Genomic DNA, 16,165 nt, shown 5'->3' with positions numbered 1-16,165 from the left:
GTGATCCTCCCACCTCGGACTCCCAAAATGCTGGGATTACAGATGTGAGCCACCATACCCAGCCTCTATCATCCATAAATTGGAAAAAAAGAGGGTTACTATCTCATAGGATTTTTATGATTAATGAGTCAATACATGTGAAGAAGTTACATTGGTTCTGGCATATAGTAAAGATTCAATAAAAATACTGGTTAGTTTTTGAGAGATTTTGGAAATGAGAGGGAGAATAAGAGCAATAAGATTACTAAGTGAGATAAAATACAATGACTCTCACAATATAATTTCAATATTTTTATTAAAAGGATATGGTTCAGTATAAGACAGCCCTGAAACTACTTACAACATTTTCTTTTCTGGTAAAGATGTCAGTTTCTCATCACACTGGCTTGAAGTTACCTTCATGCATTTCATGATTTGCAGAGATAAATGAGAAATTAGTATTCAATTGCAAAATTCAAATATTAATTTTAAAAAAGTACTTGTTTTTTAAAATCTAATCTAAACCTCCCTTACTTTAAAATTGTCTGCCTAGGTGTGTTTCTTACATTTGGAAACACTCATCCTCGATAGTGTTATTGTCTCTTAAGAGACACCAGTTATCTAGGGCAGGAAGGTCCAGGCAATTAGATGAAGAAAAGTACAGAAGGAGTGTGGGCTGCAGGGGTGGGAGGGTAGCTATCTGTTGAGGATGAATTGATGCCAGGAGACATGCAGTTCCCAAAGCGGGCCCCAGATTCCAGAGAAGGGCACTTGGGTGAATAGAAAGGTAGATTTGCCTCATGGAAGCCCTGCTTTTCTGGCAGCCACATGAGTCCAGGTGAGAACTGTTGTAAAATTACAGCCTGTCATTTAGAAGTAATCCCCCCATTAAGGATAGCTTCGCCTTTCCACCATAACTCAGGGACAACTAAAATGTAAATGGTGATAATGTATTGTCAGACCTCAACAGGCATACTTCTTTTTCCTTTCCTTCCAAGGTAAGAGAGGACAAAGTACACTTTTAATCTCTTTTTTCTGTCTCCTCTATCCTACTCTTATTCCCAACTTTGCCCTTTTTCTTTTTTTAAAGACGAGGTCTCACTCTGTTGTCCAGGCTGAGTGCAGTGGCACTGTCATAGCTCACCGCAACCTCGAATTCCTGGACTCCAGCAACCTTCCCACTTCAGCATCCCCAATAGCTGGGACTATAGGCAAGAGCCACCACAAGCAGCTCTCTCACCCTTTTTCTTCATAGAAACTGTTGTCTGCCTAACATTTAAAGAGGTACTTTAGCTGGTTGCAGTGGCTCATGCCTGTAATCCCAACACTTTGGTAGGCCCAGGAGTTTGAGACCAGCCTGGGCAATATAGTGAGGCTCCTGTCTCTATTTTTAAAAATTTTAATAGAGACCTCCCTACCAACCTCCCCAAACTCCCTACCTCCAGAGCAGCTCAGTACACAGATTCAGTGCTGTGTGCAGATGAGCTGTCATTATCACTAAGGTTGCCGGGCCTGTCTTTCCTATCAGACACACCTCTGAGGTTGCCAAAAATAGATAAAGGCCCTATTTCTAGAGACCCTTAGACGCCTGGAGAACCTCTACTAGTCTCCCTCCCTAAGGATATCGGCACAGGCTTGGATGGGAAAGTTAGAGTGAAACTGGCTTCAATATAAATGGGAAAAGCCACCACAGGCTGGGGCAAGGGAGGGGCAAAAGCAGGGCTCTCAACAAGTCCACAGCTGAAGGGCTCAGTCCCTCTGGCAAGATTTGGGCTTCAGGGATTGAAAGGTGAGGAGTGTTTGGTGGATAGGATCCTTGGAGGATATGACAGTGTGCAGAAGAGGATAAAATGCCCCAGACACACTTCCTCTGCTTCACAACTTGGCCCAGGGCCAACCTGGCTATTTTCCAAGTCCTGAAGCCCAGGTGGACCTAAATGTCTGGAACTAACAGGATCTTACCTAAAAGAGAGCCAGCTGGCAGAATTCACACACACACACATTCATTCTGGTGAAAGCTGGTTCAGGCAGGAAGCAAAACCATTCTTGATCAACAGGACTCAGGGCATACGCAGAGGATCAAGAGGATGTAGTGGTTGAAAGTAAAGGCTTTCGGGGTAGACTGCCAAGATACAAAATCGGCTCCACCACTTTATAGCTCGGCAGTTCTAGCAAGTTACTCAGACTCTCTAAGCCTTACATTTTTAGTCTGTAAAAATGGGCTGGGCACCGTGGCTCACGCCTGTAATCCCAGCACTTTGGGAGACTGAGGTGGGAGAATTGCTTGAGCCCAGGAGTTCAAGATCAGCCTGGGCAACATGGCAAGACCCCATCTCTACAAAAACTAAAAAATTAGCTGGGCTGGTGGGTCCCAGCTACTTGGGAGGCTAAAGTGGGAGAATCACTTGAGCCCAGGAGGTCAAGGTTGCAGTGAGCCATGATTGTGCCACTGCTCTCCAGCCTGGGTGACAGAGCAAGACCCTATCTCTAAAAAAAAAAAGAAAGAAAAAGAAATAATGTCAGTAACAGACACTACCATTAGAGTGATTACGAAAACTAAGGAAATTTAGGTGCAGTGTTTCACACAACATCTGACACATAGAAAGTACTAAAAAATGGTTGCTCCATAAACGTCATCTTATTATAATCATTATTGTTATTACTTGTTCTTAACAGTCAGCTGGTAAAAATCTTGCTGGCACAATTTAATGAAAGGGCAACTAGTCTCATATGGATATTAAATGAAATGGGGTAATACTGTGAATATATATATATATATATATACACCCAGGAAAATTGTACTCATTATCTAAACCTTGGGGTGCCTCTGCTCCTTACTTAGCACAGTAGCATCGTGGCTTCAAAGTCACGTTCTGAAATCAGACCAATCTGGGTTCAAATCCCAGCTCTGCTACTGAAGAGCTCTTTGACCCATGAACAACTTTATCTCATTAAGCTTCAGTTTTCTTATCTGTAAAAGGAAGAAATAATAGTTCCTACCTCATAGGATAGTTATGAATATTAACTGTGATGATGCATGCAAATCTCTTCTTAGCAAGTGTTGGCTCACATTACTAACCTACTTCCAACAGAAGGCAGTTGTGAGAGTTTCAATGTTAAAATAGAAAGCACCCCTAAAAACAGGTGGGAGCTCTCATACTGAAAAATGCTGCCATACTGGGGAGGGTTGACTGGGGAGGAGCATGAGGAAATGTCTGGGATGATGAAAATGTTAAATTTTTGTTTTGGGTAGTAGTTACATGGCTGTATAGAATTGTGAAAACTCACTCAATTGGACACTTAAGACCTGTGCACTTTATTGTGTGAAAATTGTACCTCAATTTTAAAAAGAAAAATAGCAGTTATGAATTCTGGTCTAGATTTAAGATTTTATCTCCTCCAATGCTATATGTGAAGCCTGGAAAATATCATTGATAACATTCACATAGAGAAGTGGGGAGGTGGGTTCTGGGTATGCTTAAAGGCTCTCTGTCATTAAAGATGCTGTTTCTGCTAAAAACTCATTCATTAGGATCCAGTAAGGGCCATGGGGAGGTCTTAGTCATAAGCATTGTTTCATCAGATCTGTGGGAATAGTGAATCCAAGGCTTACCTTTACGGATTTTACTTAGGGTGTCCATTTGCAACTGATGAGATAAGTGGGTGGGATGGAGTCACACCCACCCATCCACCTATTATACTTATTACGCAAGGTTTTTTTAACAGTGGCTGTGGTCTTGCTTTGGATGAGTAAGGTGTGCATACCTGATGAGAAAAGATAAACCTGTGAATGGATGAAAGTGCAAATGGACAAATAAGCATTTGCTAAATGGCTATCATGCATCTCCTTGATGATTTAATTGAATTTAATTCCCACAAAAATCTTGTAAAGTTGGGGTTATTATAACCACTTAACAAGTGAGAAAGCCAGTACTTAGAAGAAGCAATGAGGCTCATGTTCTACAGCCAACTCACAGCAGAGAGGGACCCCCGTATAATCCGTGCATATCCTAAATAATTTTTGTTTGTTACAAATAATATTTTTTCTTATGATCTCCTCTGTGTAATATTAGAGTGTGTATGTGCCATTTAGCACATATCAAAAGGTTTTCTCTTTGTTCCAAATGCCATCCCAGCCACCTCTGTTAGGGAATTAATCAATAGAAAATTATGAGGTAGGATATAATTTTGAAGCATTAGTCACTATTTTCCTGTAATATTTTCTCTGGCCTCATTCTTGCCATCTTTCAAATAGCAAATAGACTATTCTGAGCTCCACTTTCCCCAGGCAGGGTAGGTTAACAGAAAGTAGAGAAAAAATTGAGCTTCTTTTGACTTTTGAATCTCCAAAACTCAGGTCCCCATAAGGAACGGGAAAGAAACAGGCATACATAAGATGTAGAAGCCTCTTTGTTAAGTGAGAGGAAGAACTCTCATGCAAGATTACATGGAGATTTCCCAGCTGTGGGGAAAGGAAAGGGGTTAGAAGTCAGGAGCACAGGGATGTGAAGGTGACCCCTGAGAAAGGCTCTTCCCTTCCTCCCTCACCCATTCAAGTGTCAGATGGGCAGGGGGAATTACTCAAGCTTCAGACAGGTCTGTGGATTCCCAAATCAAAGAGAAAAAACAAGAATATCCTAGAAAAGAAACGATTTTGTAGTGCATCCAGGAGATTAATATTGAGGGGGTGGGCCCCATGGGAGCTGAAGTGATGGAGGATTTGTTGTGACCCTAGTGTTGACCGTCACAGTGAATGCCCTAGACATGCATGGAAAAATGATGACTACACACTAGACTCAAACCCTATACCCCCATGAGCCACCTTTTTTCACTGGGGACATCCTCTAGAAGTTAGGGGCAATCCTGGGGAGGGTGGGGGAACTCCCCAAGCTGACAGAGATGGATTTCTGCTACATTGAAGGGATGGAGTCTGAAACAAAAATTAGATTGTGTTACAGGAAAATAAGCATAGATTTCTTGTACAGTTCCATCTGTGGTGGGGTTCATATCACTACAGTTGTGCCTGTGGTAGATAGCCCTACTTCACACAGAACAGTCCAAGGAGGGAACAGTATGTGAGGCTCACAAATAGAAATCCAGGGGAAAAAAGAAAATCATTAGGGACAAAATGAATTTCAGCTTGTCCCCTGCTTTTAAAGCTGTCACATTCACTGAAGTCATCCTATTTGTATAACCCCAAGTTTGTCTTTGATTGAAAATGCCTGCACCTTATTCCTTGTGAGTTAATGGCACTCCCCTGCTAATACTTTTCAGAGTCTCTGATCATAAACTTTCACCCTGGGATTTTTTTATTTTGAAGCAGAAATGTTTTTGGTGAGAGTCATTTATTGGTTGAATCCTTTGCAAGAGTCCCCCCGTCCAACACAAGCTATAATATGTGTATGGCTCTTCTCTGTGCAGCACAGTCCATAGCAGCTCCTTTGGTCTTACGTAAATAGTTTCCAGTTTCCCCTCTATCATCTGTCTGAGAATGACCTGCAGATAACCCTCCCAGAGGAGACAAAACAGATTGACCACACAGCCAGTTTCTTTGAGGAAATGTTGTCACTTGAACCACTGGAGACACAGAGGCCTAACAACAGCTGTTGTTCCACTTCTTTGACTTACGTTGTCAGGCAAAAGGAGAAAGGGACCAAGGACAAGCCTTGCTGATCCAAGCAGAGAAAACCAGCCTCAGAAATGGGGAGTGGATTGGGAGAGGAGAGTGAATATTGCCAATTCTGAGAAGAAGAATTTCCTAAACTATAAGTGAGTGTAAGACAATTGCACATAGGACAGACCAGGCTCCACCCCATCTGCAATTGGCCAAAGACTGCCATTCCTGCAAGAAATAGTATCACTATGCCGTAAAATGCTCCGAGAAGTTAGGAACACTAAGGCCTAAAATTCCTCTTGCAAACTCAAAATTATTTTGGCATATTAAAGGATCTAAGAAGGTCTGCAACAAATAAACTGACATACTTTATTTAAGCCAGAGTTTCCAAGCTTTGAATACAAAACACTTTCCTGCCTGCCTACTACTGCCCAGCAAAACGAGTTTCACTGCATACCAGTTTGGGAACTGCAGACACATACTGCAGTTTTCATTTTTCTTTTATTAAATTTAGTAACTTTCTGATGTTTGGATTTAGTTTTTCATTTTTACCCTCTTGTGTTCGCTTCAATGTAGCTTTTAAAGACTACAAATATTTCTCTAAATGTCAAGAGTTTTGGGGGGGGGGGTTCTGAAAAGGGAGTGAAGAGACGGAAAGAGAAGCTGAAGAGCTGAATTCAGTTGGGCAGAAGGCCCAAGAGAAAATAGGCCCCAGGTGGAAGAATAGAAGACAGCTGATGTGATCCCCGGGCCCAAAGGAGGGAAAGATAAGAGGTGTGTAACTTGCAGAAAGGAGATTCTTAGATGATTTTCTTTATTTTTTGGAGATGGAGTCTTGCTCTGTCGCCCAGTGTAAGGGATAAACCCCACAAGTGCCGTGGCAAGGGTCTGAAACCTCAGCCTGTTCCCATATAAATATTGATTTAGAAAAGAATTAGAAATGTTGGCACATAGTTATTCCTTTATATAATCATATATAATCTTATACTCACTTATAATCATAAAGATATATACTCAATATAACCTTTAATTTTACTAATGACTACTGGGTTATGAAGCACGGAACTGAGGTGACATTGTGAACAAAGTGACCCTATGGCAAGATGCTCTAAGCCCTCTGTCACGTCCGCATAAGGGCTGCCGGAGGGCGCCTTGGCTGTGCGGCAGCGCCAGTGCTGTGAAAGCGCCCACTGTTTAGCCAGCTAGGGAAGGAGACATCCAAAATGACCGAGACATCTCCTTCTGGGGAAGTTAGGAGCAAACTCCGCTTCCCCAAGCTCTTGTGGCAAGGCCTGACGGCTGTCAGGGAAGCCCGCAGGCATCCGGGGGCTTACCGTGTCTGTGGATGCTGTGCTCCGGCGGTCACATTCCATGTCTGCTCTCACGCCCTGCTCCTGCACCTGGTTTCTCTTTTTCTTAAGAGATAAGAATTAATAATAGTAACATAAGCTTAGTGTCCTTGGTATTTCTGACAAATATGCGAAGAGCGCTGACGCATTAGGTTTTCTCCTCACCTCGGCTACTTGAAAGAATTGGGCCCCATCTTCAAGACACGTGATTGCCCTGACCCTATCACCCACCACCATCCCTCACCCTACCCTCCCTGCCCACTGCTTTGTACTCAACAAAAGTCATAGTGTCCAGGCACTGCAGGTCCCCACGCTTTGGCTGGCAGTGGACACCCTGGCCCAAACTCTCTTTTCATCTCTGTGTCTGTGTCTTTTATTTCTACCGTTTGTCGTCTCTGCACCAGCAGGGAAGAGCTCACAGAACCCTATAGGGCTGGACCCTCTAGCCCAGGCAGGAGTGCAGTGGTGCATTTTCAGCTCACTGCAACCTCCGCCTCCCAGGTTCAAGTAATTCTTGTGCTTCAGCTTCCTGAGTAGCTGGGACTACAGATGCCCACCACCACACCCAGCTAGTTTTGTATTTTTAGTAGAGATGGGGTTTCTCTATGTTGGCCAGGCTGGTCTCAAACTCCTGATCTCAGGTGATCTGCCCACCTTGGCCTCCCAAAATGCTGGGATTACAGGCATGAACCACCACGCCTGGCCATGTTAGATGATTTTCTAACATAGATTAAGGGAGTCAGGAGCAAATATGTTGTACAGGTGTACCTTGTTCTAAAATTGACTTTAAGTTGAATCAATGAATCAGCTGTTCTCCCATCTCTCTCCCTCTCCTCTAGCTTCCCTATTTCCTGAGACACAGCAATATTGAAATTAGGCCAATTAATAACCCTACAGTGGCCTATCAGTGTTCAAAGGAAAGGCAGAGTCGCAAGTCTCTCACATTAAATCAAAAGCTAAAAATGATTAAGCTTAGTGAGAAAGGCATGTGGAAAACTGAGATAGATTAAAAAAAAAAAAGTGCGAGATCTCTTGTGCTAAACACCAAGCTGTGAATGCAAAGAAAAAGTTCTACTCCAGTGAACACGCTAATGATAAGAAAGCGATACAGCCTTATTGCTGATATGAAGAACGTTTTAATCTATCCTCATTGCTGGATAGACGATCAAACCAACCAACACATTTCCTTAAGCCAAAGCCTAATTCATGTGAAGGCCTTAACTCTTTTCAATTCTATAAAGGCTGAGAGAGGTGAAGAAGCTATAGAAGAAAAGTCTGAAGCTGGCAGGTGTTGATTTATGAGGCCCATGGAAAGAAGCTGTCTCCATAACATAAAAGTGCAAGCTGAAGCAGCAAGTGCTGATGGAGAAGACGTAGCAAGTTATCCAGAAGATCTAATTAAGCCAGGAATGGTGGCTCATGCCTGTAATCCCAGCACTTTTGGAGGCCGAAGCGGGTGGATCACCTGAGGTCAAGAGTTCTCGACCAGCCTGGCCAACATGGTGAAACCCTGTCTCTACTAAAAATACAAAAATTAGCTGGGCATGGTAGCAAGTGCCTGTAATTCCAGCTACTCGGGAGGCTGAGGCCGGAGAATCACTTGAATTTGGGAGGCAGAGGTTGCGGTGAGCCAAGATCGTGCCACTGCACTCCAGCCCGGGCAACAGAATGAGATTCTGTCTCGAAAAAAAACCAAGGAAGAGGTAGTTAAGATCATTGTTGGAATGTGGCTACACTAAATAACACATTTTCAATGTAGATTAAACAGCCTTCTGTTGGATGAAGATGGCATCCTGGTACTTTCAGAGCTAGAGAGAAGCCAATGCCTGGTTTCAAAGCTTCAAAGGACAGGCAGATTTTCTTGTTAGACGCTAATGCAGCTGGTGACTTGAAGTTGAAGCAAATGCTCATTTACCACTTTGAACATCCTAGGGCCCTTAAGAAGTATGTTAACTCTATTCTGCTGTGATTTCTAAATAATGGAACAACAAAACCTGGATAACAGCACATCTTCTGCAGCATAGTTTACTAAATATTTTAAGCCCACTATTGAGAACTACTGTTCAGAAACAAATAAGATTACTCTCAAAATATTACTGCTTGTTGACAATGCACTTGGTCACCCAAGAACTGTGGTGGAGGGGCACAAGGAGATTAATGTTATCTTCTTGCCTGCAAACATCCACTCTGCAGGCCACAGATCAAGAAGTCATTTTGAATTGCAAGTCTTATTATTTAAGAAATGCATTTATATGGCTCTTGCTGACACAGATAGTGATTCCTCTGATGGATCTGGAAAAGGTAAACTGAAATCCTTCCAGAAAAGATTCACCATTCCAGATGCCACTAAGAACTTTTTTATTTATTTATTTATTTATTTATTCAGATGGAATCTCACTCTGCTGCCCAGGCTGGAATGCAGTGGTGCAATCTCAGCTCACTATAACCTTCACCTCCCAGATTCAAGCGATTCTCCTGCCTCAGTCTCCCGAGTAGCTGGGATTACTGGCATGCACCACCACACCTGGCTAATTTTTGTATTTTTAGTACATGGGGTTTCACCGTGGTGGCCAGGCTGGTCTGGAACTCCTGACCTCAAGTGATCCACCCACCTTGGCCTCCCAAAGTGCTGGGATTACAGGCGTGAGCCACCGTACACGACCCAGATGCCACTAAGAACATTTGTACTTCATGGGAGGAAGTCCAAATATCAACATTAATAGGAGTTTGTAAGAGGCTGATTCCAATCCTCATGGATGACTTTGGAGGGTTCAAGATTTCAGTAGAGGACGTAATTACAGATTTGGTAGAAAGAGCAAGAGAGCTAAAATTAGAAATGGATCCTAAAGATGTGACTGAATTACTGCAATATCATGATAAAACTTGAACAGATGAGAAATTGTTTCCTATGGTTGAGCAAAGAAAGTGGTTCCTTGAGATGGAATCTACTATTGGTGAAGTTACTGTGCATACTGTTGAAATGACAACAAATGATTTAGAATCATACATAAACTTAATTTTGAAATTATCATGTTACTCAATCTTACATATTAAAACTATACCTGCAACATGGTAGGAATTGAAAAAATGTTTACTGAATTGATATTATATTTAACGTAGGCTTCTTCTTTGTACTGTTTCCGTCTGTAAATATAATATTTACCAGGGATGATTTTAAGATTTCTTTTCTACCAGAGCACCTTCCTGACAGCAAAAAGATTGAGAGCATGGCTCTGGCATTAGACCAGGTCTGATTCTGGCTCTGCCACTCACTGAGCCATGTGAGTCTGGTCACGTTTGTTAGCCTCTCTGAGCTGCTGTTTTTCCATCTCTAAAACTGGGGTCATAATAGCTTCTAACTCACAGGACAGTCAGGGATGACCCACAGTACAACGCAAGTCAAGTCCTTAGCACAATGTCTGATGTCTGCAATCAGTGGAATCCTAGCAATGAGGTTGATGCCTGGGAGAGAAGGAGAGCGGAGGAGAAGATGAAAATACGTGAAGGACTAGGGTGAAGAGATGGTTCAAGCTGGAGAAATGGAAACTTTTCCAGGATTAAGCAAGGAAGAGCTGGAGAGGTGCCAGGAGGAACTCATGAGGAGATGTATCTGCCAGATCGAAGTTTGATAGATGCCTTTATTTTAGATTTTTATTCAGTGTCTGCTCTGTGCAAGGCACTGCGCTGGAGATTAACAGGTTTTATTTTTTTATAATTTTTTAAATTTCAATAGTTTTTGAGGAACAGCTGGGTTTTTTGTTACATGGAGAAGTTAGACGTAGTGGCAATTTCTGAGATTCTGGTGCACCCAGGGCCCGAGCAGTGTACACCACCCTATGTGTAGTCGTTGATCCCTTACCCCCATCATCCCCACTTACTCCCCAAGGCCCCAGTTAGCAAAGCAGAGGTGTTTTTTTTTTTTTCTAGTAAAGGAGAAAAATGATACATAAGGAAAGAAATAAAAAGAAGGTAAAAGTTACTTACAGCAATAATAATCTACAAATGGATTAACAGACCAACGGATAAAGAGAAATGATGGTGATGCTTTACACGGGGAAGTCAGAACACAGGCCTGAGTGATGTGAAGAAGCCAAATGTAAAATCTGGGCAAGTAACGCACCAGACAGAGAGCACTACAAGTGTAAGAGCATCTGTTTCCGACATAAAGAAGCCCAGCGCACCTGGAGGGAAAGAGGATGGGGGGCGAAGAGTGGCAAGAGAGGCCCCAGCCAAGTCCTGGAGGACTTGGTGAGGCCTAATAAGGCATTTTCTAAATGTGGTGAGACACTGATGGAAGAGTCTCTCCCCATGCCTGCCTGCCTCCCTCGCCTGTCCATTACATGCAGGGCAATGTTGTGGTCAAATTTCTATTTTTAAAATATTATTCTGGCTGATGCTTTGAAAAGAAACCATTGGAGTAAGAAGGGTAAGAGAAAAAAAGAAACCATTACAGGGCTTTGCAGTGGTCCAGGAAACAGATATGGGGCTTTGGACTAAGATAGAGATGTTGAGATGTACTTGGAATAAAACTATACCATATCTTGAAAGTTAAACCAATAGGTTTGGATGTAGGGTATGAGATAAAAGGGTCAGATCTGATTCCTGTGCCAGCCACAGTTAGCCAGAATCTCACATGAATGGATGAAATGTGCCTGAGGGTGAGTTTAAAAACTTCAATTGGGCCAGATATGGTGGCTCACGCCTGTAATCTCAGCACTTTGTGAGGCTGAGGCAGAGAGATCACTTGAAATCAGGAGTCAAGACCAGCTTGGCCAACATGATGAAACCCTGTTTCTACTAAAAATACAAAAATTAGTGGGGCATGGTGGCAGGTGCCTATAATCCCAGCTACTCGGGAGGCTGAGGCAGGAGAATTGCATGAGCCTAGGAGATGGAAGTTGCAGTGAGCCAAATTGTACCACCACACTCCAGGCTGGGCAATAGAGTGAAATTCTGTCTCAAGATAGATAGATAGATAGATAAATAAATAAATAAATAAATAAATAAATTGCCCATCCCCAAAGCCTGAGTCCTGTCCTCTCGCTCTCCTCCCCAGGCAGCATGAGCTTCACCACTCGCTCCACCTTTTCCACCAACTACCGGCCCCTGGGCTCCGTCCGGGTGCCCAGCTACAGCGCATGGTCAGTCAATAATGTGGCCAGCATCTATGCAGTTTCCGGGGCAGCATGGGGTCCGGGGACCTGGCTACGGGGATGGCGGGGGGTCTGGCAGGAATGGGAGGCATCCAGAAGAAGGAGACCATGCAAAGCCTGAATGACCGCCTGGCCTCCTACCTGGACAGAGTCAGGAGCCTGGAGACCAGGAACCAGAAGCTGGAGAGCAAAATCCAGGAGCACCTGGAGAAGAAGGGACCCCAGGTCAGAGACTGGGGCCATTACTTCAAGACAATCGAGGACCTGAGGGCTCAGATCTTCGCAAATGCTGTGGACAATGCCCGCATCGTTCTGCAGATTGACAGTGCCCGTCTTGCTGCTGACGACTTTAGAGTCAATTATGAGACGGAGCTGGCCATGTGCCAGTTTGTGGAGAGCGACATTCATGGGCTACGCAAGGTCACTGATGACACCAATGTCACTTGGCTGCAGCTGGAGACAGAGATTGAGGCTCACAAGGAGGAGCTGCTCTTCATGAAGAAGAACCACAAAGAGAAAGTAAAAGGCCTACAAGCCCAGATTGCCAGCTCTGGGTTAACCATGGAGGTAGATGCCCCCAAATCTCAGGACCTCGCCAAGATCACAGCAGACATCTAGGCCCAATATGACAAGCTGGCTCAGAAGAACCGAGAGGAGCTGGACAAGTGGTGGTCTCAGCAGACTGAGGAGACCACCACAGTGGTCCCCACGCAGTCCGCCGAGGTTGGAGCTGCTGAGATGACACTCACAGAGCTGTGACATACAGTCCAGTTCTTGGAGATTGACCTGGACTCCATGAGAAATATGAAGATTAATTTGGAAAACACCCGGAGGCAGGTGGAGGCCCGCTACACCTTGCAGATGGAGCAGCTCAAAGGGATCCTGCTACACCTGGAGTCAGAGCTGGCACAGACCCTGGCAGAGGGACAGCGCCAGGCCCAGGAGTACAAGGCCCTGCTGAACATCAAGGTCATACTGGAGGCTGAGATCGCCACCTACTGCCGCCTGCTGGAAGATGGAGAGGACTTCAATCTTGGCGATGCCCTGGACAGCAGCAACTCCATGCAAACCATCCAAAAGACCACCACCCGCCAGACAGTGGATGGCAAAGTGGTGTCTGAGACCAGCAACACCAAAATTCTGAGACATTAAGCCCTCAGAAGCAGGGGACCCTTTGGGGAGCAGGAGGCCAATCAAAAGTTCAGAGGTCAAAAAAAAAAAAAAGATAAGTAAATAAATAAATAAATGCTCCAGTCGGATAAATTGGAAACCCACCAACCAGAACAAAAAAAAAGGAAACTTGGATTCTTATAATTTTTTTTTGTTTGTGTTTTTAGAAACAAGATTTCACTATGTTCCCCAGGTTAGTTTCAAACTCCTGGGTTCAAGGGATCCTCCTGCCTCAGCCTTTCAATTAGCTGGGACTACAGGTGTGCAGAAACTTGAGTGAATATTTTAGCAAAAATGGAAAAAACAACAACCAAAAAAATGGAATAAACGACCACCACCACCTCAATATAATCAAGCTATTTAATCTGCAAATAAGGATCCACATAAAGCATGAATTTGCATCTGATTTAACAGCTATATGAAAAGCTGAGCTCTCCAAATTCATCCTGAAAGCCAGCTGGTTTTCATTCTCTAGATGTAGAGTACAAAATGCAGGCCAGGCTTGGTGGCTTATGTCTGTAATCCCACCACTTTGAGAGGCCAAGGTGGGTGGGTCACCTGAGGTCGGGAGTTTGAGACCAGCCTGGCCAACACGATGACAGCCCCCCCTCCCTGCCACACCCTGTCTCTACTCAAAATACAAACATTAGCTGGGAACAGCGGCAGGTGCCTGCAATCCCAGCTACTTGGGAGGCTGAGGCAGGAGAATCGCTTGAACCTGGAATGCAGAGTTTACAGTGAGCCGAGATTGCGCCACTGCACTCCAGCCTGAGCGACAGAGCCAGAGTGTCTCTCAAAAAAAGAAAAGAAAAAGAAAAAAGAAAAAAATGCAATCACTTGACTGCAGTCAGCCAGGTCCCCCTTCTGGTGATTAGGAAAATTACCTCTGGATGAATCTATGCTATGGTGCTAATTATGCTCTAGGCAAAATGAATAAGGTAGGACAAGTTAACCTTCTTTCCTGATCTATCTGTCCTCCCTCCGGATGCCTCACTCACTCCCACCAAGATCAACAGTCACTGGCATTCAGGGTTCCCACACAGCATCCCACCCACAGACTATGTCCCAGGAGATGGCATTTCATTTTCCTGGAACTCATTAAAACACAGTCTTTTATGTCCCATTCACTAAGACAACTTCTCCTTGTGACCTGACAATGTGAGGCAAAGAGTCCAGTACTGAAAACTTAGCCCTCTAAAATAATGGAATGTTTTTAACTGAATCAAGATGTTTTTCTCAATAAGAGAGAATAAGTATAAACATTCCAGGTAGAACTAGTACAGAGAAAGACATACTGAGCATAGAATATTGTTGAAGATATTAAAAAACTGAAATAAAAATTTCTTTTCACACCAGCCTGTCCTGGGAAGCCTTGCATCTCCCATCACGCCCTACTTAAAATAGGCTTTCCACTCCCACACCCTCCCTCTCGGGTGCCTCTCAGAGGGGAGTGGTGGTTGCCCACATCTCCTGATCTGTAGAAACAATGCCTGGCAACTAGGCCAGATGGCCAGGACCCAAGGGGAAGGAAGCCAACTTTGGCTTCTCTAGGCAAGGTGCAGAAGAAGGCTCAGAGCCTGGAGCTGGGTTCCCACTACATACAATAGAGTCAGGTCGAAGCTCATTTCCTGGCCCAGTCACCACGGAGACAGTTGTTAAAATACTCAACTACCCAACTCCACTTTTGTGCCCAGAGTCAGGCAAAGAAGCACAGAGAGGCACAGGTGCTGACGAGCAGGAACCACCAAACCATAAAGTGCCTGTGGGCCGGGGCGCTGTGTGCCACTGAGAGAGTCAAGCTTTATTTCCCTCTTATTCCTGAGAAAACACCAACACATTCTGGTGCTCGTGCCATTCCTGTTCATTGACAAGCCTGTGGTGTTGATGGACTTTTTGGTCCATTAATGTCTGATTCGCTTACATGGCTGCTTTTGAAAAGGGGTGTGCTCACTGGCTTTGCCTGTCTTGTTCAGTTCTTTGTGCTCAGCACCTACAACTGTGTCTTGCCCGTTACAGGCCCACAGGTGTGTTGAATGAATAAAGTTTGAATGTAAAATTTAAAATTTAAGTCATTATCTTCCAGCATGAAGACCGTGGAGAATGAGTGATGACGGTAGTTGGGGCCGGGAAGGGAGGGTGCGGGCGGGGTAGGGGAAAGACTTCCAGCAAGAGATTAGGATGAAGCAATAAATTGGGAAAGCCAAGGTACAGAGAGAAGGCAAAAGCCAAGCACCAACCTCTTGGGAATGTTTAGAGAGAGGGTGGGATGGAAGAAAATCCAGCAAAGATGAGGAAGTGTTGTTAGGTAATAAATACAGCAAACATAAAATATCATCCTGTAATTTACAAACTCTCCCATATAGGCAGTATTAGGTAAGACAGGCATTGTTTCTCCCATTTTACATACACTTCAGAGATAGGATGATGGTGATGATGATGAGGATGATGATTATATAAACGTAAGACAAAAAGTTAAGCCAGTCACCGAAAACAGGGGTCAAGAAACGATAAGAATAAGGGTTAATCTCTCTGTGTCCAATCAGGAAACAGAAACTACCCAGTAACTTGAACAGAAGAAGTTGAATATAAATTGCTAAACTAAAAAAGATGGAAAGAGAACTGGAGGCCAGACATGGTGGCTCATGCCTATAATCCCAGCACTTTGGAAGGTCGAGGTGGGAGAATCACTTGAGACCAGGAATTCAAGACCAGTCTGGGCAACATGGTGAGACCCTGTCTCTACAAAAATTAAAGAATTACCCAAGTGTGGTGGCATGTGCCTGTAGACCGCGCTACTCAGGAGGCTGAAATGGGAGGATCTCCTGGGCCTGGGAGGTGGCTGCAGTGAGCCATGATTGTGTCACTGCATTCCAGCCTGGGTGACAGAGTGAAACCTTGTC

General features: G+C 44.1%; 1 pseudogene; it reads left to right on the top strand.

Moving 5' to 3' along the window:
- Nucleotides 1-11,925: 11,925 nt before the first annotated feature.
- LOC116557519 lies at nucleotides 11,926-13,372 on the top strand (annotated as a pseudogene).
- Nucleotides 13,373-16,165: the final 2,793 nt, after the last annotated feature.

Source organism: Sapajus apella, unplaced genomic scaffold (genome assembly GCF_009761245.1).
Source record: "Sapajus apella isolate SASKATOON/1434 unplaced genomic scaffold, GSC_monkey_1.0 scaffold2, whole genome shotgun sequence".
Classification (NCBI taxonomy): Eukaryota; Metazoa; Chordata; class Mammalia; order Primates; family Cebidae; genus Sapajus; species Sapajus apella.
This window is presented reverse-complemented; position numbering and strand designations above follow the sequence as displayed.